Source organism: Puma concolor, chromosome B2, assembly GCF_028749965.1.
Source record: "Puma concolor isolate L17-30 chromosome B2, mPumCon1.1.hap2, whole genome shotgun sequence".
NCBI classification, from domain to species: Eukaryota; Metazoa; Chordata; class Mammalia; order Carnivora; family Felidae; genus Puma; species Puma concolor.
In genome coordinates this window covers 104,607,102-104,630,355 of record NC_141671.1, presented here as the reverse complement: position 1 = coordinate 104,630,355, position 23,254 = coordinate 104,607,102, and the positions used below count along the sequence as shown (strand labels likewise).

Here is a 23,254-nt window from a genome sequence, read left to right as displayed (position 1 = left end):
GACTTGCAGCATCCACAACTGTGAGACAACTTGTTAAGCCACTCAGTCTATGAGATTTTGTTGTGGCAGCCCGAGCTGACTAAGACAACACCATGAAAGCGTACCAGGGAGATTGGAATGTTGAAGCAAAGCGTGCATCAGGTACAGTGCAGGATCCCAGACCAGAGTCAGGGCAGAGTTTAGATAAGACCAGGGAACAGAATAAAGACAAGACAGGGGCTGTGCATGGAGCACAGTCTCCGACCAAGAGGCACCGAACCAAGATTTGGCATAGTGAGTAAGAGCTTCGGCTTTGAACTTACCTAGTTCAAAACTTTTTTTTTTTTTCCTCTACCATCCACAAGTTGCAGGACTTTAAATAAGTTATGTAACTACCTCATTCTCACTCTAGGACTTCACCACTAATCCTACAGTGGGGATAATAATGCCTTTATCACATAGCCATTGTGAGAATTAGATGATTAGTATCTAGCAGTGTCTGGCCCAGGCTAACTCACATCTCTTTGAATTGGTAACCACATATACTAGCCAAAGTCCGAGAATTGGGGGGTCTAAACTGGTCTGTATTCGTGTGTTCCTACTCCAGATATTTACTGCATACTTACTATCCGCCAGGCAAGATTATAGGTGCCAGAGAAAGAGCAGTGAGGGACAAAAAAAAAAATCTACCTTCATGGTGCTTACATTCTAGAGAGTTAATGAGTCTAATGGCAAGAACCTGAAGTTGGCAGGCTCCTGAGTCCCCAGCCGTGTCCCATGTGCAAAAAGGTCTTGTTCTGGGCAACTCACACAGTCCCTGGGAATGGCTTAATGTATGTAAAAAGAGACAAATGTGATAAATATTGCTAATTTCTTTTTCAAAACCGCATGAAGGACTCTTGTTCGACACGCCATCTTGCAGAAAGCTGTCATCACCCTCATTCTCTAAAAGCTTTTCTTTTCCTTCTCTCTTCCCTCAAAAAAGACAGGCTGTATATAAAGACGGTGTTCTTGTACCAGAAAGAAGTATACTTCGATCTATCCATTGTCCCATAATGTTTCATTTGCTTTCCTGAATCTTGTTTCTAAGAAATTTTAGCTTGGCAAAAAGGAAAACATATTTGAAAACAGTTTGGGAAATTAAAGCTTTGCAATGATAACTTTCTGAAAGGGGCCCCTTCATGCTGACAGCTCCCTTTCTTAGTGTTTGTGGAAGTCTGTGTAAGACAGTTTGGGGAACCTCCCAGTGTTGGGGTGTATGTGCAATCTACCTTTTCCATTCATCTTTCCCTCTCGATTCGGAAGGCAAGCTAAAACACTTGGACTTTGCTGCATAAATACTTGCAGAGTAGATTTTGTTTTATTTGGTACCATTTACCATTTATTTGTGGGTGTTTCACTCTTTTGTCATCCATATGCAGAGCTAATCGGAAAATGGATTTGGTTATGATAAATAAACCATTTTTGGGGGGCACCTGGGTGGCTCAGTCGGTTGAATGTCTGACTTCAGCTCAGGTCATGATCTCACAGTTCATGAGTTCGAGCCCCGCGTCAGGCTCTGTGCTGACAGCTCAGAGCCTGGAGCCTGCTTCGGATTCTGTGTCTCCCTCTCTCTCTCTGCTCCTCCCCTGCTCACACGCCATCTCTCTCTCTCTTTCTCAAAAATAAATAAAGATTAAAAAAATAATAAATAAATAAATAAATAAATAAACCATTTTTTTGTATCTAAAAACCCATTCTCGGGGCACCTGAGTGGCTCAGTTGGTTAAGCATCTGACTCTTGATTGTGGCTCAGGTCATGATCTCCAGGTTCATAAGTTCAAGCCCCTCATTGGACTCTGCACTGACAGCCCAGAGAGCCTGCTTGGGATTCTCTCTCTCCCTCTCTCTCCCTCTCTGCCCCTCCCCCACTCACTTTCTTTCTCTCTCTCTCTCTCTCTCTCTCTCTCTCTCTCTCACTCACTCCAAATAAATAAAAAATAAGTAAATAAACAAAAACCCATTCTCCAAGATGCTTCTCTGCAGTAACAGTATAGTAAAACAAGTTGTTCCTTTGTTGCTTTGGAAATGTGTCTCATTCTCCTTTATTCTTTCGCCGCAACCTGAGTTCACATATTTACAATCCAAAATCAAAAGAGCTTAGGGAAGTACTGAGATCAGCTGCTCATCATTTTATGCCTAAATAAAAGAAAGGGAAAAGTACGAGTGTTTTTGCAAAACTTCAATGAATACCCAATTGTAGTAAATAAATAACCACTAGGAACAATGCTGAAAATAATTGGGCTGAGTCGAAAATTCTTTTCATGTTTAAACAAATTTGGGATTTCTTTTCTTCCCGTGTAAATGCATACATGTACAGTTTTGCCCACTACTGAAGAGTATTGCTATCTTAGGAAGTCTCCTTCTTCTGGTTTATCACATAGATCATGGAAAGGTATGATTTTAGAGTTTGTTGCCATTAATTAATAAATGAATAGTGCCAAATAAAGATAGCCTTTCAAATAGCAAATAAACTCTTACCAAGAGAAATTCTTTTATAACTAGAACACCTTTCACAGGACTAAGTCCTTTGTTAGTGAGATAAACTCTAGAAGTGGATTTCAGAATAAAGACCTCAGTATTTGTTTTTATTCTTGTGAAAGCAATAAAGTGCTGACAAAGAGTACTATAATGTGTCACCCTAGTTAGAAATAAGTCACATTTAAGAGTGTTCTTTATTGCTGCCCTTAGACAGGCTACCACTTTACAAAACAGCAGCAGGATGGTTACATTCATTGGAGCCCCACCTGAATACTATATACACTCTCTAAAAATGTCAGACGTTTAAGGATATTGGAGTGATTATAATACACCGTCATTATGTTCCCATTGGTTTAAGTCTGAAACATACTGAATCTAAAAGAGTAAAAGGGTATGTTTTTCCATTGATTTTCATACCGTATTATTTCCTATAAAATTGCAACCCCATTTCAAAAGACTCAGCTATTTCAATTGTGATTTTTTTTAGATAATAAATGTAAACACGGTTTTGACCTATACTTGTTTCTTTAAGTCTGGATGTGAAAATGTGTAATGCTTCCCATTCAAACCACAGTAGATTTGCATTATGGTTCTGAGCACAGAAGGCACGATGGGATAGGAAGATAGAACCTTCAAGCCATGGTATAGGGCCTACTTGGCTGTGAGAAGGCAGATGTGCACAGATGACTGGAACGAAAAATGGGAAGGGGGTTTGTCACCAAATTGTCGAGCAGAAGGCATGAGACCAAGATTCTCAGCTCTGGCTGCACAATAGAATCATCTTGGAGCACACCAGTCCTTGAGAGGGGTTAGCATGTAAGTTAAAGAATTGGCACGTAGAAATAAAAATAGATTTATAACCCAGAGCCTTTCCCTATGTTTTTTAAAAAGCCTGTCCATATTCAACAATTATACCTTTCTTTGCTTTTTGGGGGGTAGGAGGCAGGTGAGGTCTACATTTTTTACCATTTACCCCAGGTAGGCATTCAAGAAGTGCTTTGTTGCCAATCTGACTCTATTTCCAGCCACAGCCCTATGGAGTTTAGCTGGACGATGTCTATACCTGAGAGTAGGTGTGCAGGTATATAATGCTCTGTGTGAATGAGAAGCAAAATTAGTTCTTTCAGAAATGTTCTCTTGGTTCTGATTAAAGATAAAAATAAAAGCTGTAAGTTTCCACAAACGCTACAAGTGTTTTTTCTTGCAATGTACCCATTTATATTTTCAACAACGTTGGTTTGTCTTTCTTGAAAATGTCCTTCATTCAAGGACCACACTGCAACCGTAGATCATTTATGGATAATTTGGTAGATGATAGACATTTGAAATTACTGTGACAGGTGTTTTCGCATTGTTTTTGCTGATCTGATAAAAAGCATATTGCCAGAAAAGAGTGTGGAGAACTTAAATTCTTCAGAATCAATTTTTGAAGCACCCTTTTGAAATGAGAATTGCTGTGAAGAAGTGTTTTGGAAAGAGGTGAAGGTGGGGGGAACAGTCCTTGAGATGAAAATACAATTCAGTAAAACAAATTTACTTCTTTGATGGGGACTATGTACACTGTACTTTAATTTATTCATCACTGTTATTGTCCTTGAAATTGTTTTCTGCTACCGTCCACATGATGGCCCCAGGAAGCCCAGCAGAGAGCCAAGGGAAACAATTCCACCTGTGCTCCTGGTGAACCATTTCAATATATTTGAATATATTTCAAAATAAGAAATAAGAACTTACTAAAGAGACAAATACTGCAAGCTGAAGGCTAAAAAATACGGAGAAAGGATCTCTTTTATATATGACGGTCCATAGGTGCCAATGTTATTCTGTAAAACCAGTGACACCTGTGTTAAGTAATTTATGTGGGAATAAAAATTGTTTTATGTAACTTTTGCTGTGGAAGGTAGCATTCCATAAGTTCATATTTTTAATCTTGACTTAAGAAAAGAACTGCTATGGCCATTTTAAAAATAAGAGTTCCACTTACCTCTTTGCAAGAACTCCTTCTCTTCCTTCTGTGTCCTTCCCCTCATACCCGCCCTCCCACACCCAACTCCATCCACCCTCCCCGTTAGCCAAAGGCATTTGTGAAATATGGAGGCACTTATGTCGTGCTGTTATTTGGTTGGGGTATTCTTAATAAATGCCTCCTTGTATTTAGAGGTGGTTTGAGGAGGTCAGCTAATGCAATTTCACTTTGATGACTTATTTGAATTTTGGATGCAGAGAACCCTGAACCAATTCCCTGAATTTGTCATAATCATAATTTAGTTATCCACAGCTGCTTCATTAGATTTAAGGTCCTTTCAAGAGAATATTGATTATTACAGCTCTCGATTATCTAATAACAATATTCATAAGATGCCCTCTTCTCCAACTCCATTCCGCCTGACTCACTAATAGGTACTGGTTTCCACCGTTCTCCTTTTCCAGGCACAGCATCCCCCGAGAAGTTACCGGCTCATAATGACACAGCAATATAAAGCAAGACCTTCAGTTCTTTCAGAGGTTGTTCATTACTCTCCATAAATCCTTTCTGTCCCCTTTCATTCTACCCTCATGTTTGCCATTAGAATTCTGTATCTTAAACTCAAAACCAAGCATGGCATTCCAGATCTTACCCTTCTTGAGTTACCCACCTTGGACTTTCTGTGTAGGGATAAATGTTATGAGAAACCCTTGAGCCAAAATGTGAAACTTGTCATTCCAGCTAGATGAAATAGTAAAATGGGAACATTGATGGTAACACATGCCAACGCAAGTAAATTAACCTATCTTTTAAAGTAGTTATATTTAACAACGTGCGTTATCACCAAGAGGAAAAAAAATATATGTATTGGTCACATAGGAACTTTTCGCTCAAATAATTCATTAATCTGTTTAACAAAGGGTTTGAGAGCATCTAGAATATTCCAAACACTTGTCTAAGCAGTGGAGACTTAACAGTAAACAAGACTGACATGGAACTTACGGTCTGTTGACGATACTGACAAGTAAGGAGGCAGTGACACCACTGTATCACAGGGACTCAGATTGGAGAGAAGAGGGTTCTACAGGATCTAGAGAAAGGATGCCGAGAGAGCGAATTGTCAGAAGAATCTTCTGGAGGAAGGTGACATCTAAGCTGAGATTCAAAAGAAGAGAAATTAGTTGAGCTGACTGGGATAGTGATCTAGGCAAAAGAGATTCTGGCCTGTGCAGGGAATTGGAAAAGGCTCTAGAGGAATGAATGAGCAGGCGCAGGGTGGAGTAGAGACAGAAGAGGCTAGAGAGCAGTCGCGCAGGGTCCCAGTCAGAGGGACACAGGATGAAGGGCGGTTTATTGCCTCGAGGTACCCTTGGGTGTCCAACTGAGGTTTTCAGTAGGCAGGGCCTGCATTGGCAAAAAACGAAGGATGATTTGATTTTGAAATTTATGACTTAGTAGGGAACTTATAAGTATAATTCAGAGGCAGCTAAATCTCTTAGGATTTCTTGGCTAGTTTTCTAGAAAATTCTTTGACTTGGTTTCTGTTACATATTTACAATTCACCGAATACTGTTGCCGTAGCTCTTTTCCTCAACACATCTTAGAGTTCTGTGCCTAAAACATTTTGTTGCTGAATTAAATGTTTCCTATTCTAACTACTCATCTTGAATTTCCCCACGTTTTTGCAACCAGAAATTAGTATGTTTAAAAATGCTGTGGTCTGCCATGAAGAAGTACAAAATGGCAAATATAACAGCTTATAGCATCACACCTAGAGTTGATTCTGTGCAAGTTTAATTCCCTGCGCTTGTCAAAAGTTGTTAAAACATTGCTTGCCTTTTTTGAATGTAAAATGTGGGCAGACATGTACTAATATATCAAAAAATGACACTTTGTCAAAGAGGGCTTTCATGGGAGAATGTTCTGAATAAAATGTTTTCTTTTGAAAAGAACCCGACCTGTTTAACATTCCAAAGCAAACACAAAAGAACACGTAATGCCTGAACCTACTGCCAGTCACGACTGTCAGTTTCATTTCCCCTTTCATACTTTTTTTTTTCACATTCCAAAAACGGTTCCTCCAAAGAATTCTCAGTTTTATTCCATGATAACCCTGGTTTGAAGTAAAATAAAAGTAGCTTAGACCCTCCTCGAAATGGATTCTTTTCAGACTTCCTAGCACTTCTAATGGCATGAAGATGATATGGTTGGGTATGTCTACCGTTAGACTCTATGTAATTATATGTGAAGCAACAATTCCCTTATCTATCAGGAACACTCGCTGAGGCCAACTGTAGTTCACTGTTTGGCAGATGAAATACAGAATTAAAATCTCACACTCCTTTTCAAGTTTTTTTTCGCCCCCCAGTCATTTTAAAATCTTTTAACCTAGGGAAAGATGGTAGCCAGGAATGAATGGAAAACAGATGGTATTTAAAGGCCTTAGCAAGATTAACCAAGCAGGTGCGCCTATACGTTTACCCCTACTCATTTCTCAAATAGTACTTCCCCGTTATGGTTGATTGGTGACAGAGCCCCTTCTTTGGATCTTCTGACGATTTCCGCAATTCAGATAACGGGTGATAGTTGGAATGTTAAACTGAAAATCAGTAGATAATTGGCTTTGATCACAACCTCCTATCATCTTATCTAAAGAGCAGGGATGGCTGTCTATGTTAACGCACGTCCTTGGCGGAGAAATACACGAAGTCTAGCTCTTGAGTGGGACTCTCGTTCATTGTTTAGGGTACCAGGGAGAAGGGCTGAAAGAAATAGAAACAGATGGCAGTTGAGGTAATTGAGATACGGTATAGCTTGAAGGCATCCTGGAATGCCACCTAATAGTACTAGCGTGAAAAGAAGAGAAATATTCTGCACAACTTCATTTCTCATGTAAGCTGAGCCTGCTCAGAATGAAAATTCCTCAAGGGTGGAAGGAGACGCAAAAGGTTTGAGCTCGTATCAGAGCATGGCAGGAACAGATGCCCCCGCCGGAAGGGTTCATTGGAGAGTAGGAGGTCCAGGTTTTAATAAAATATTAGAAAATTCTGTGTATACTGTTATGAGCAACTCAAGATGCCTTCCTTAGAGCTCTGCGATGGCAAGTCGGGACAGTGAGGTGCAGAGCTACAGAGTGAAGTTTTGTGTCCTGCCTCCATCTCTACTGATCACGCTGCCCTTGGCAGTGCCTTGGACTCCCCAAGCCTCACTTTGTTCACCTGTAAAATGGGCCTGATGATACCACCTCGTGAGGCATTTAAGCTAAGCCAGTGCCGACACGTATTGAGTAACTGATAAACAGTAGCGCTATCATTAATGGATTTTGCACAGCTTAGCAGTGTTTCCAGCAACCACACCCCAGAGGAGAATATTCATGGATGTAGTTTTTCGCTTCACCAGGAAACCCAGCTCGATAGTTATTGTGGGTGGCTAAAATTCCCTCACATTCTTTGAGCCGGGAAAAACTGTTCTACTTACCACGTGTTCTCTTGGTTCCTAGGTATATAAATCATGTGGTGTGTTTAAATAGAAGTTAAAATCAACATTTCCTTGAAAACACTTTCTGGTTACACCATCAGACTGACTCAAAGAAGGTTTTCTTTTTTTTTTTTTTTTTACACAGATCGTCAACACACTTTTGAATCATTTGCTAAACACAGTGGTTTCTCCTAAATGTATTAAAGCCAAAAGTCATTTATAAAATTTAGATCCCTTTTTAAGCTAAGACACTCGTATCCGTGACTATAGGCTATTATCACCTAAGAGGTGAAGGTGCATATCATCTGCACAAAGGTAACAATGACCTATCATTCGTGGATTCTCCCACATAGTGGTCATCCTCAATACCCTAATATAAATGGCTCACTAGCAGTTACAACCGAAACCAACAAACGATGCAAACGAATCCCGATTTATCTTAATATTCAATTTGCACAGCACTTTTTGAGCTATCTTATAAATTAATTAATTTCAAAATGGATGAAGCAGTAACACTGAGGTTTAGCTAATTATGTGCGAATTAAATATAAGCATTTAAAATAACCATTTTAATTAAATACAAGACTCAGGCAACTAATCATTAAAAGTGGAATTGGTAACTTGAGATTTATCATTCTGAAACTACTTGCACCACATTTCTAATGAATTCTTTCCTCTACTTAAACGAAAGACAAAATGCATCTCCCCAAAGTGGCAGCTAGTAAAAAGTAACCCTTTCTTGAGTCGTTGTCTCAACCCTTTCTTGAGTCATTGCTTTGAAATTGAATCCAAGCAAAAGAAAAAAAATTTACTTTGCTACAGTCGCTTAGATTCAAAACTGTAGTTACTATTTGCTAAACCATTTCCAGCTTGACTTATATTTTAGTCCTATAAACATCTAAGAAAAAACATAATATCTGTAATGGCATCTGTTACTGCAAAAAAATGGATATATTTTGTAAGAAAAAATTGTATCAAAAATTTTTTTAACATTTATTAATTTCTGAGAGACAGAGAGAGACAAAGCATGATTGGGGGGTGGAGGGGGAGCAGAGAGAGAAGGAAACACAGAATCCCAAGCAGGTTCCAGGCTCCGAGGTGTCAGTACAGAGTCCGATGTGGGACTCGAACCCACAAACTGTGAGATCATGAGCTGAAGTCGGACGCTTAACCGACAGAGCCACCCAGGCGCTGCGGAAAAAAAATTATACTTTTAACAGAGGAGGCTCTGAGGAAGAAAAATCTGAATAATTTGTGATTTAATTTTTTAATGAAAATAATAATGTATTACAATTCAAGAATAATGAGAAATAATGCTTTAAAAAGTTTCATTTTATATATAGTAGCTATATACTCCAAACTTTATACTTGTAAGAACATAAAAATATCTTGCTATGTTCAAATTTGTCTATAGTAATTTGTATATGTTTAAAGAAAAAAAACAGCGGCTACTTTTTAATGGCGCAGCGTCACTGTCACTTAGCATAAACCCTGACACATGGTAGATCTTAATAAACATTTTTAGATTGTGTAAATATATTGATACATTTTACAAAATACCTTTGAAAAGGTTTTCTTTTGAAAACGATTTATTGGGGCGCCTGGGTGGCGCAGTCGGTTAAGCGTCGGACTTCAGCCAGGTCGCGATCTCGCGGTCCGTGAGTTCGAGCCCCGCGTCGGGCTCTGGGCTGATGGCTCAGAGCCTGGAGCCTGTTTCCGATTCCGTGTCTCCCTCTCTCTCTGCCCCTCCCCCGTTCATGCTCTGTCTCTCTCTGTCCCAAAAATAAATAAAAGTTGAAAAAAAAAATTAAAAAAAAAAAAAGAAAACGATTTATTGTTTTATCATGCCTCCTATGTACTCCAAATAGCAGATAAAGATGAAACGCATCGACTTAACCTTCTGAGGGCGGTATGCTTTTCTGCTGTCCTGCGATCAATTGCTTTTCTGTGTTCTGGAATTAGTATAGACATTGAGAATCTGAAAGAGAGCAATGCCTCTGCTGGCTGAGAAGGAGTGATTTAAAGGCAAGTTGGTTTGTTTTGTTCCTTGTGCTTGAACACCTGCAATTACTGATTGTCACATTTTTCTTCTGTTGCAAAAACTGAGCTAATTGAAGGCACCACCCTTAGGGGATGAGTTCTGCAGTGTAACGAATGTTGAGTGCCCTCTTGAGTTTAGCATTTTAATTATTCATAATTACAGTGATTTCTGTTTATTTGAGAACTTTGGAAATAATTCTAGTTTCTGTGGTGGAGGCTTTGTTTTGTTTTGTCTTCTGTTGAGGTCAGCAGGCCTGTGAGCATGTGAGAAGTTCTCAGAAGCAACAGAATCCAGTTTTCTGGCTAATAAGTGGACACTATTGATGTGTGCCATGTTCTGAAATAACCGAATGTACTTTTTTCTACCAGCTCTCTGGTTTCTCTAGGACTGTTTGGCTGATAATGGGATTGTGAGGTGAAGAGCGAGCAAGGATTCTAGCAGAAGAACTCGAAAAAATATGTATGAAAGTGTGTTAATCAGAGAAGAGAATACGAGAGATTCGGTAGCTGGCTATTAGCCAAATGTATACAATTTTAAGGTCTTTCTTTTTCTTGAAAAAGTGTGTGTGTGTGTGTGTGTGTGTGCGTGTGTTGCACCCTAAATACATTTGCATACAAGGGACCCAGGTAAAGATGAATATTCTAGCCATTTTGGACAACACTAATCTTCATGTCTACTATTTGCAAATAAACATTAGTAAGAATGATGTACTGGGACTGGGCTCCTACAATCTCTTTAGATGTTATATACACTCTTATGATAGCCTGGAAAAACAAGGAAATATTACTTTAACAAAAAGAGTTTGGCACTGACAACCTGTTTTCATTGCAGTCTGTTTCGTTTTCTCATCTCTTTCTTCCTCTTCTTCTTCTTCTTCTTCTTCTTCTTCTACTACTACTACTACTTCTTTTAATCTCTTAAATACAGCACTTTAGTTCTAGAGCCAAGCATGTACTCTGCAGCTAGAGAATTACTCAGGTCGCCTGGTATTCTCTATTCAACTTAGGAGGAAGCAGCAATTGCCTAATATCTTCAAGTAGCTGCAAAGGTGAAAGTGATCGATATGGATAATCATCATATTGGCGGTAAAAGGCAGTCTGGAGATACACCATGGGTAGCAGTCTTAAGAAGCGTACGCTGAACCTCTCTCACCTAAAAAACCTCAGCAGCCAGATCAGAAGCAAGGTTCTGCTGCAGGAACATTACCTGAAAAGGCATGTTGGGTAGCTCCCAGTTTGTGAGACCATCTCTAATCAAAGGGAATTGACAATGACCTCTCCCAGGGTTAGGCTCAAATATGAGCCCTGCTGCTGTTCATCAGCAAATTGTTTCATAAAGGAACCGAAGGTATCATTTTTTAAAAAAAACAAGGAAAGAAATGGTCTGATCATCCAAACTACACCTCTTCTTCTTCTTACCACAACACATTTTTAACCACAGCTACTAAGGAGCAGAAATTAAACAAACAAACAAACAAACAAACAAACACTACAACAAAATAAAAGACTAACTGGGAAATCACTCGTCTGTGTCTCCACCCCCAGGTGCCATCAAGCAGGGAACAAGCCAAAAGGACAGACAGTAGGTGAGAAGACACCATGGAATGTCCACCAACCAGATAAGCATCGCTGGATCATTGAGAAGTGTCTGAATGTAGGTATGTGCGCTGAAGACTTCTGTGCTCTCCGTTCTCGAACTTTCCATACCCCTACCCCGTGTGTTACCCATCTGCCATCTCCTCAGCCTTTTGAAAGCACTACTTGGAGTGACACCACGCATGTGCACCCAGACACCCTTGGTGGCTCTTCCACAGGAGATCCTCCCCCCTCTCCCGGCTTTTCAAACGTTCTACAAAATGACTTTAAACTGCCTCCTGTTCCCCAGTCTCAGAATTCCTTTAGAGAAACCTTCCCCACTGACACCGAGCCTTATTGCCCAAACACAGAAAGCCTTCTAATTATCTGAAATACCTTCCCCAAATCCTCCTTGCTGGTTTCAGTTCTGATTTTCCTCCAAGACCTAAGTCAGCCTTCACCTCCATTACAAAATTGTGCTGATTTTCCATCCCAATTAAGTCCTTCCTTCCAAACTGCCACAGAACTTGGGGTTATACCCCCTCTCTGACATTCGACAGCTTGTACCGTGTATTACTTTGTCTCTCCTGATGCGTGTGCCCTGTGTCCTCAGTGTGCCTATTTACTTCCGGAAAGGTGGGAACTGTTGTATTTTTTTTTTTTTTTTACCAGAATCCAGGGTGAGGAGAAGTGGGCATGTCATGAGCTGCCATGACAAACAAGGGGACAAAGCGAGATGGTTAAGAACACAGACTCTGGAGCTAGACTGCCAGAGTTTGAGTTTGAGTTCCTGCTCAGCCAGCTAGTAACTGACCATGGCAAGGGTTCTGTTTTTTAAATGTTTATTTCTGAGAGAGAGAGAGAGAGAGAGAGAGAGAGAGAGAGTGGGGGAGAGGCAGAGAGAGAGGGAAAGAGAGGATCCAAAGCAGGCTCCGTGTTGACAGCAGAGAGCCCAATACGGGGCTCAAACTCAAGAACCATGAGATCATGACCAGAGTAGAAGTCGGATGCTTAACTGACTGAGCCACCCAGGCACCCCAACCATGGCAAGGTTTCTGCGCCTTAATTTCCTTATCTCTAGAATGGGTATGATAATAGATCCATCCCCTTGAGTTATGGTAAGGTTTAAATCAGCGAAAGAAAAAGTGCTTAGAATAGTGTAATCATATTGAATCACACTCAAAAACTGTTAACCTGTGTATTACTGTGTATACATGGAATAGTCCATCTCAATTAATTTTTTCAATAATGTTATAATAGCACATCATTCCCATTCTAAAAAGAGGAAATCCATGGCCCTGAGACGTCAGGCCATTGCCTAAAATCACAAGAAGAGGGAGAATGACAACCAATATGTCTGACCTTAAATCCTGGGCTATTTCACTCTGCGCATTTTCACACATTGCACGTTGCCTCACACCCTAGTTACTGCTGCTAAAAATGAAATGTAGAGTTTAAACCAAATTATGCTGAGATTTCACTAGATGTGACCTTGAAAGATCGTCTTAACGTGAAAAGTTTTAGTTGACTGTAAATACTTTTCTTATGGGCTAATCCAAATGCGGTGGGATGGTAATTGCCTTCTTTTTTTTTTTTTTTTTTGTCTGTTTAGTTTGACTTAGAGGTTGAAATTCAGCTCAGCAAGTATTTCTGTTCCCAGGCACTGCAGGAGAAGGGTAGAGAAAATACCAAATGGGTAGTTTTGCCACAGGGTTTTTAACCTATGTGACTTGAGTCATAGAAACAAAGTGGAAACACCTCGCACGTTTGTAAAACTTACATTCCTAGGTCCCCTTGAGATTGGTTCTTCCACATTTCCTTCCTCGCCCCCTGTCATAATATGGTCTGGATACAGTACCACTCTCTACAAAAATGACACTTTGGGGTTTGGCAGAACGTGCCATTCAAGAGGAAAGTATAAAAAGTAGAAGTTTTCAAATCATTTTATTCTATTTGAAGTTATTTGGGAGAATTTTCAAGAAGTCCGTTAAACTTGGCAGACCAGCCCCTCTTGGAATATCTTTATTTTCTAGGAAATCATCAAGTCTGGTTCGTGTCGCTGCCAACATTAGCTGCAGCCAGTCCGTTTGTGCATCTGTAGCACTTAGTACTGAGCTGGGATATAGTAGATGATGGATAAATCCTTGGTTCAATGCAATGTTGTTACTGATACGTTAAATATACTCTGCTCTCCCGGCCCACCACTGAATTACAGAATAACTTTAGAGATCCTCTGTATACCTGAAAGAACTACCTTTAGGTGAAGACTTCCCAAGAGATGGGATTGGAAAGCCTAACGTTTTTGAACATACTTACCTTATTCTAAGTTCTTTAATTCACATAAACCATTTCATTTCATCATCAAAGTAACCCTGCGAAATAGGTATTATTATCCTGCACTTACCGACAAGGAAGCTAAACTTCAGGGTTTAACCGATATACTTAAAAACCTTGACACAAGGGCCCCTGGGTGTCTCAGTCCATGAAGCGTGCCTGACTCTTGATCTTGGCCGAGGTCATGATCTCACAGTTCATGGGTTCGAGCCCCGCATCAGGCTCTGCGCTTGACAGCACAGAGCCTGCCTGGGATTCTCTCTCTGCCCCTCCTCTCTGCCCCTCCTCTGCTTGCACCCATGCTCGCTCGCTCTCTCTCTCCCTCTCTCTGTCAAAATAAATAAATAAACTTAAAAAAATGAAAAAGTAAAAATCACACAACTGGTGAAAAAGCATTTCTATCACAAGTCTAATCTAAAGACCAGCAAATGACGAGGCAGTTAACGGGGACGGATTGAGCCTCCATTCAGTCAGGAAGGAGGAACTCTGTCAAAACAAGTGACTCAGGCATGTCCGATAATCTCCTCATGCCTTGGTTTTCTCATCTCATGTGATGTTATTATGAGGATCAAAATATTTTAAAATTTGTTTATTTATCTTGTACACGTTTATTCATTTTTGAGAGACAGAGGGAGACAGAGTATGAACGGGGGAGGGTCAGAGAGAGGGAGACACAGAATCCGAAGCAGGCTCCAGGCTCTGAGCTGTCAGCACAGAGCCCGACACGGGGCTCGCACCCGTGAACCGTGAGATCGTGACTTGAGGCCAAAGTCAGAAGCTTAACCGACTGAGCCACCCAGGTGCCCCTGAAGATCAAAACATTTTATTTGTGAAATAGCTTTGGAATTATCATTGATGCTATAAACATTAAGTTATAGTTAATGGGTTTGGAAAAAATAAACACTGAAACAGTTTAGAAGCCCCCAAAGGGTTTGATACCCCTAGCAGGTAATAGAAGGGAGGGAGAGTCAATGAAAGACAGCAAAGGCCAAAACCAAGCAAATGCCATGCCTGTGTGGGATTTTGGAAGCGGATCTAGAAAAGACTGCTCTAGTACGGATATTGATCCAATGCTGTGCAGGCATCAGTTACTAAGTGGCAGTTACTCATAAGTATGTTGCATCATGTTTTAAAATGTAGATATAATGGCCATAATCACTAAAGCCAAGGACTGGATTTAGGATAAAACAGTGTAAATGAGGACTGTGCCTATGGAGCTTGTACCTTGTACAAGGAATAATTGTGTGGCAAGCTACTCATTGGAAGGATCAAGAGTAATGCTATCCTTAAACACATGGTTCTAAAAGTATGTGTGTACCTAGGGGCCTTAATAGGCACCAGCCTGCTGCTTCTTGAAACAATCTCTTCAAACGTTTTCCGTAGGAATTAATGGCACCTTCAAGTTGTGCCTGATGTCTGGTTTCGACCTTGTAAATGTTAAGGGAAGTAAATGTATTGGATGAGTTTTAAGCATGTGCTTCAGTTAAGTTACTATGCTAGTAAAAACAACCCTGTCTTATAAACTGTAAGGTGCTTTCCATTCTTTAGCATTTAATTGCATTCTAGCTGAGCTAATAAGTCATTAACCTCAGCATCTGACCTAATCCATGTATTTAGATGTACAAAAATTGGCCATATTTGTCCTTTTCTTTTTTTAAAGATTTTATTTTTAAGTAATCTCCACATGCAACATGGGGCTCAAACTCACAACCCTGAGATTAAGTTGCATGCTCCATTGACTGAGCCAGCCAGGCGCCTCACTGTCTTTTCATTTGTTTACATGATAAGTTCCAGAAACCACCTACCAGATTTTTTTTTAATTTTATTTTAACCTGAAGGACAGCAGCAACCTTGCTGATACTTTAAACGATATTCAAGAAGTCAAAGAGAAAGTAAGAAACCACTTTTAGGGGCACCTGGGTGGCTCAGTCAGTTAAGCGTCCGACTCTTGATTTTGGCTCAGGTCATGATCTCACAGTGAGATCATGTGAGATTGTGAGATTGTGAGATTGAGCCCTGCATCAGGCTCTGCACCGACAGTGAGGAGCCTGTTTGGGATTCTCTGTCTCGCTCTCTCTCTGCGTGCCCCACCCCTCACTCATGCTTGCTTGCTCTCTCTCAAATAAACATTTAGAAAAATAAGTAGTCTTAAAAAAAAAAAAAAGAAAGAAAAGAAACCACTCTGTAAGTGTGCTTGTTAAAGCCTGCCTAGAGGAGGCCTCTACTGCTGAGATTGAGAATCTGTGATCAATTGCTTAATTTCATCTGACCAGTTTCAACTGTCAACTATTTCTAAAGATGTAGACCTAGGCCAATAACACATTTAACTTACTTTTTAAGTAGCTTTCTTAATATTTGTAGTTTCTCATTATTGTTTATTATTAAACGTCTACGGTAGAATGGATTGCCGGAATAATGATTGGAGTAATACAGCAATGAGTGGCTAAATGGGGGAATATTTTTAGAGCATAGTCCTAAGTTGTAAAGGTATTTTGTAAACTCTAAGTCACTACACAAATATTATTTATAAGAATAATTTTTAGGGGCGCCTGGGTGGCGCAGTCGGTTGAGCGTCCGACTTCAGCCAGGTCACGATCTCACGGTCCGTGAGTTCGAGCCCCGCGTCGGGCTCTGGGCTGATGGCTCGGAGCCTGGAGCCTGTTTCAGGTTCTGTGTCTCCCTCTCTCTCTGCCCCTCCCCCGTTCATGCTCTGTCTCTCTCTGTCCCAAAAATACATAAACGTTGAAAAAAAAAAAAAAAGAATAATTTTTATAATACTAAATTATGTTTTTCTGCAAAGCACTGAAATATAAGGAGAAAAATTTTCCTACTACTTTTACTTAAAAAATATTCATGAACATGGGTTCTTTAATACAGAACAGAATAGTACCTGAGAGAAGATTCATAAAAATTATAATTCCTGCTGTTACAGAGTACTTGTTTTAGGCTAGACATTTTTAAATAGATCATTTTTAGTCTTCAGAATGTCCCTGCAAGATTTTGTTTTCTTCATAGATCCTCTTACACAATTGGGGCTCAGATTCATTAATAAACAGATTAGTAAACTAGTAAATGGCAGTGCCATAGTTTAAACCCAGATGTTTTAGACTCCTATGCTCATGCTTTTTAGCTATTAGGGAAGCCATTTTTCTCCATAAACAATAGAAGGAAGGAGTGAAAAAGAAAAAGTCGTAAAACAAAAACAATAATAGTAGCTACCATTTATTAATGTGCCATGTACTGAGGTAGGTGCCACAGGGTGCCCTTTAATTCATGAACCTAATTAACAGCTCCAAAGGGGTTCATTCATCTCCGGTTTTTGAAGTAAACTGGGTATTAATATTTTCACTTGCCTTGTGAGAACTTTAAAGTTCAAAGACATTGAGTTGCTGACCCAAGATGGCACACCCAGCAAGTGGCAGGACCATCCTGATGATTTCCAAAATCCATATTCTTTCTGCAGAATATTACAAGCTAAAGTATATTTCTGATTCATAAAATAAAGACTCTGGACTGCTGCATGCTTATCTTTTTTTTTTTCCTCTGAGTTTATTCTTAGACTGATTTTAGTTTTGTTTAGAAATTACTGAGCTTTCGGTTTGTAAGGAGCTTTCAGAAAATTATTATTAATTCTGTGAATATGCACTGCTTTGTGTTTATCGTAATGGTGCCCAAGTTTACACTGAAGTCAGATTTCAACATTATAAATCTCATGTACTCAGCTTGTATTTCATAATCCAGAATTTCGCTAAGAACTTAAAAATTAAAACAGATTTATTAGGTTCGGGAAAACTGCCTCGCATGCATAAATTACTGCTCTGGAATACCACAAGTTACAAACACAACTGAATAGCTTTCATCCTAATCTTGCAAGAAGCCTAGAGCAGCATTTTTGCATTCATTCATTAAACAAGTGTCTACTGATTGCTAACTATTTTCATAAACTCCGTGCTAGGGAGATTGGCAGATAATAAGAACACAAACACCCCTACCCTTAAAGAGCTTTACAAATTAATTAGGGAGAAAAGATGTGGAAACCGTTAAACAATGAGAACTGAAGTTCAGCCATATTACAACAGTGAAATAAATCATTTTAATACAAAAAAAAAAAAAAAGACTGTTCCAGTTTCATGACTAGAGGTGCTAACTATGGCTTGAAGTAGTGAAAAAGGCCTCACAGATGGAAGGCGACGGGCTAGGCAGAGAGGATGGATGGTACCCACCAGGCAGGCCCTATGGTGAAAGTAACCAAGCAGCAGATGCATTTATTATCCTGCAGGCTTGTGCAGGAGAACTGGAAAAGACAAGATTAGAAAAGCAGGTGAGGCCGGAGAGCCCAAAGCTTTGATTCTAGATAAAGACCGGCCTCTGGCCCCCAGGGGATGGGGACTCATTGACAATTTTGAGCAGAGGAATGATATAATTAAAATAGTGCTTTAAAAAAGATTCATTTGGCAGGGGTAGGCAGGATGGATTGGCAGAAAGAGAACAAGAGCGGAGAAACCACTGCAATAACTCAGTTCTAAGGTGATGAGGTTCTAGACAGAAGTGACGGTGGGGTAGAAGGAAAGAATAAATGTGAGAGAGAGTGCAAAGGAAGGCACGACAGAGGTGATGACCAGATGCGGGAGACAGACACAAAACTTACTAACTTCACATTCTGTTCGGGAACTTGTATAGTTTGCAAAGTGTGTAGAGTTCATTGACATTATGCATAATATTCATGGTCTCAGGTGCCATTGGATTCCAGGAACATCTTGCTTTTATTTACTGTAGCATTTCTTTTAGCAAACCTACAGTGAAGTCCTGATTTCCACGAGATAATAAATACTATTATGAAAATGCCTGGGAGAATAATTGTAGCTCTATGTTGAAGTAAGAAGATGGAAGCATAATTAGATGAGTAATGAAAATTCACCCAGTGATGTTTAATATGCCCCCAAAATTCCAGTTTCCTTGTTCAGCTGCTGTTATATTTTTTTACCGCGTTGACTTGTAAAAGCTGTTAATTGATTGTCTAGAGTGCATTATTTTCATAAATGTATTGATACGATTCTCCAGTAGTTTGGTGTTTATTTAGTACCTTCCTGCCAGGATTAATTCCAGTGTCTTCAAAATGTCCTTCTTTAACAGTTTTACTTTACAAATGGAAAAACTGAGCCATAGAGAAAGTGAATTAATGATTTATCCCAGGTAGCAGGAGAACTCAAGAATCTATCTTTCTGTGGGTCCAGAGTGGGCTACAGAGATAAAATAAAACCAGAAAGCCATCAAGTACTCTTTGTAGTTATTTAGATTTAAGGAAATACCCAGTGCCGGGCAAATGTAACCTTCTTACCTAGAACACACACACACACACACACACACACGCACACGCACACACACGCGCGCATGCACACACACACACACACACACACACACTCCATTGCGTTACGATGATATATAATAGTTCAAAAAGCAAGTGCCATTTTAATATTACTTAGATGCTGTTTTTAATGCCTCAAGTAAACCATATCGTAGCTTCTAATATTAATGCATTCCCCACTTAGAATTGTTAAAAATATTTATGATCTGGTATAGAGCAAAGCATATTGTTATCCATTTTCTTCAGCTTTGATATAAAAGCATTCTTCAGCTGTCTTCTAGGGACGAATGTCGTCAGAGTTTGATGGTAATTTATGTTGTCAGTCCATTAAGTTGATTTTATGGCAGCCAACACAACTATTGTCCATTTATGAGAAACCCGAGGACCACTCCGGGTCTCCACGAAGGCCGTTTGATACCTGCCCTCTCATATGGCTGACCTTGAGGGGAGTTGAGTTTGGTAATTTATGGCAAACCCCATCTAGGAAGACCTATTTGCAAGATTCACTGTCATTTAGTGCTAAATGATCATTGCTGAGTCCAGAGACAATCTGAGCTCCTGACAGAGCAATCCCATAAAAAATATTGCCTACCCACCCAGGTGTCCTTTCCAATTATCTGGAGTAGAAATTAATACTTTTAAAAGCTGCTAGTTTTTGAAAGGTTATTACAATTTATTCCAGCGGTTTCTTTTGCACATTATGATGAATTAGTTTATTACGCCATTATTTTCCATGTCAGCTTTTTAGAAGATTGAACCATAATGTTGAAACATTAGTGTGAATGGCAAACATACTATTTTACAGCTGAGTAATATATTTCTTTGAGAAAAAATGTGCTCAGTTTTTAATAACAGGTAATTTTATGTTTATGCTCCCTAATGCTGTTGTCAGGTATTATTTATTTCTGTTTGGTAAGAACTGGAGAACTTTCTTTTAAAATGTTAATGGGGGTTTGGACAGATTTTAGAGTCATAGTAAGAATATATTACTTAAAAGTAGAAAATATAAATTGTAAGTGTTTTTTCCTGAAAGCTAATATTTTCTAAGGTTTTCTTGACACCAATTTAATATATGATTACTTCCAGGGAGAGTGATACTAGTCTCCATTTTTTCTCTAAAATGTAGTTGGTGGGAGGATACTTTTTTGTTCATTTTTCCAAGGTCTTCATGACTTTCAAGTTTTTTTTAACAAAGTATCTTTCTCTTATAAATGATTTAAGATAAATGATTTATGAAGCTATAAATCATTTAATGATGTTCTATCATTTACGGGCGTCTTATAAATAATATTAAAACAGCACTGTTATATAATAATTAACACTATGATATTTATTTTTTTCAGTCATTATTCTCTATTATATGCTTGCTAAAATAGCCAAGAAGTATATAGTTCATTTCCTGTTTACCAGGTATTTAAAAAATACCCATTGTATCTCTATGTGACAAAGATTGAGGAGAAGTATCTAACGAGTGCACGTTGTACTATATTTTTATTCTTAAAGCAAATATTTTTCAAATGCTTATTATTTGCCAGGCATTACACAACTGTGTGTAGTTGGGACAAAGCCAGAGCAGCATTTTATTTTTTTATTTTTTATTTTTTTAATTTTTTTTTAAAATTTTTTTTTTTCAACGTTTATTTATCTTTGGGATAGAGAGAGACAGAGCATGAACGGGGGAGGGGCAGAGAGAGAGGGAGACACAGAATCGGAAACAGGCTCCAGGCTCTGAGCCATCAGCCCAGAGCCTGACGCGGGGCTCGAACTCACGGACCGCGAGATCGTGACCTGGCTGAAGTCGGACGCTTAACCGACTGTGCCACCCAGGCGCCCCCAGAGCAGCATTTCAGACATTCAGTCTTTTTTATTTCTATTACAATTATTTTTATCCCTACAGTTTTTAAAAAATACAACTCCACAAAAATTCTGAATCTTGAGTAAACCAAACATCTAAGCAAATTCAGTAACAACTTGGAAGTTTTACATTTGCTACCTCCAATCCAACAAATGTTTGCCAAAGGAAATACTGGTTTTTGTTTTCTCATCAAACACATTTGTTTCTTTAGCAAACGTTTTCAATATTGAAGTATTTATTTTTGTTGACACGACCGAAGCAAATGTTAGTTTTAGCAGAATTAAGATTCACAACATTCGTGAGTTCTTCCCTGAGAACTTGTGCCTGAGAATTTCTTCATAATGGAGGAGATAGGTGAAAGAGAGCACCAGCTTTCTTCTTTTTGGGGGGAAAGGGATGTGATTTTTGTTGAAGTGTAACATGTATACAGAAAAAGATGCACAAATAATAAGAATACAGCTGAATGGATTGGCCCAGAATGAGCATTCCTGTGCAATCAGCACTCAAAGTGAGAGGCAGAAATCACCAGCATTTCAACAAACACCGCTGCGTCCTCTAAGTAACCATTCTTCTTACTTCTGACATCAGAGATTAGGTTAGACTGTTTTTTGAAATTTGCTTCGATAAAAATCATGATAAAATGATAACTTCTTTTGCTCCTCATAATTTTGTGATTCATCCACATGGTTGTATGTACCTTGGTTTCGTCACTGCATGGTATATTCCATTGCTTAAATATACCGTATTTTATTTGCCCAGTCTACTATTGATGATCATTGGATCAGTGGCAGTTGGGGGTATTACAAAAAAAAAAATGCTTATCATATATATCATTTGGTGACAAATAAAAGCACTTCTATTGGGTATATTTCTAGGGGTAGAGGAGCTGGGTCTCAGGATGGGTATAGGTTCAGCTTTCATAGATACTGCTGACCACTTTTCCCAAGTCCTGGGACTCTCTTATGCTTACTAGTTATTTTCCTTTAGACCTTAAACTTAAAAATAATTGTAGAGAATTGGAGTAAATAATGTCTAGGTTTGTATCAGGCCTAAAATACTGTAATTCAGTACTTGTTTACAGAGGAGAGCTTTGGCATTGATTTTAACAAAAAGCAGATAATGAGAATCTGCTATTTGGTTTTCCATTATATTTCTCCATTTGCATTTGCATCTGGATTTGACTGTTAATGAACCTGAGCATTCACATTTTATGCTAAATAATGAAATTACAGTATCTGGTGCAGAAAAGCTGGAAAGTTTTCTGGTGTGCCCAATCATATTTTTCCATGTAATATAGAATATCTCTTGCCAGGCTGATGGTAATGACTAGCCAAATGCAAAACAGTACCTCTCTTCAACGTCCCTGGTTATTTTCACTGAAGAGTGCACGGGTTGTGTGGATGCATCCCTTGTGGTATTTCACACAAAACAAGTATTCAGTACATTTTGTTGAACCCATTTGTCTATTTTGTTGGATGGGTTTTTTTTTAGTGGGGGGGGGAGTGGACATTGGGGGTTTCATATAATCTTGGCTCTGACAACTGACTCTGGCCAAATTGCTTATCTCTCTTTGCCTTATTTTCTTCATCTGTAATGTGAAGAAGATAATAGTTCCTGCCTCACAGATCACTGTGTGAACAAAATGACTGTACACGTGAAGCACTTTTCACAGTGCCCGTCCACAGTAGATAACCCAGGAACTATTGGGTATTGTTGTTGTTTTAATTTTAAGATGGGTATTCTTCCAACTTCTGTCTAAAGATAGTAACGTTTCTGTTGTTCATACTTTCTGATAGGCAGACATGCTCAAAAATCAATTAGAACTTGACAACTGGATTTTATTCCCTCTTTTATTAATGTTTCCACAAATGTGTTTGAGTACCTACTATGTGTTATGTACTACACAAGACAGGTCAGACACCGCCCCTGGGCACACAAAGCTGACGTGGCTTGCGAGTCCTCAGGCAGTTAAAGGGCAGTAGGACAAGGCATGACGGGGAGGTTCACAGAGTAGAGATTGCGCAGCAGGGCACTTCAATCCGTGAAGGCAGCCTGGAGGAAGTGACGCTGCACTGATAGCTGACGGAGGCACAGGAGCTGACCAGGTGTGGGAAGAGTAATAAATATACGGGGACAAGAGCAT

The 23,254-nt window shown here is 39.3% G+C and overlaps 1 protein-coding gene across 2 annotated transcripts in view; it reads left to right on the top strand.

Annotated features, from left to right (window-relative positions):
• The window catches only part of HS3ST5 (heparan sulfate-glucosamine 3-sulfotransferase 5), a 155,412-nt gene that overhangs the window by 43,957 nt on the left and 88,201 nt on the right, over positions 1–23,254 (top strand). The window contains exon 2 of one of the 2 annotated variants that reach the window (XM_086707641.1): positions 11,528–11,636. The gene's annotated coding sequence lies outside the window, so the exon portion shown is untranslated. Of the gene's footprint in view, positions 1–11,527; positions 11,641–23,254 lie in introns of both variants that reach the window. The other variant, XM_025925786.2, reaches the window with a different exon arrangement.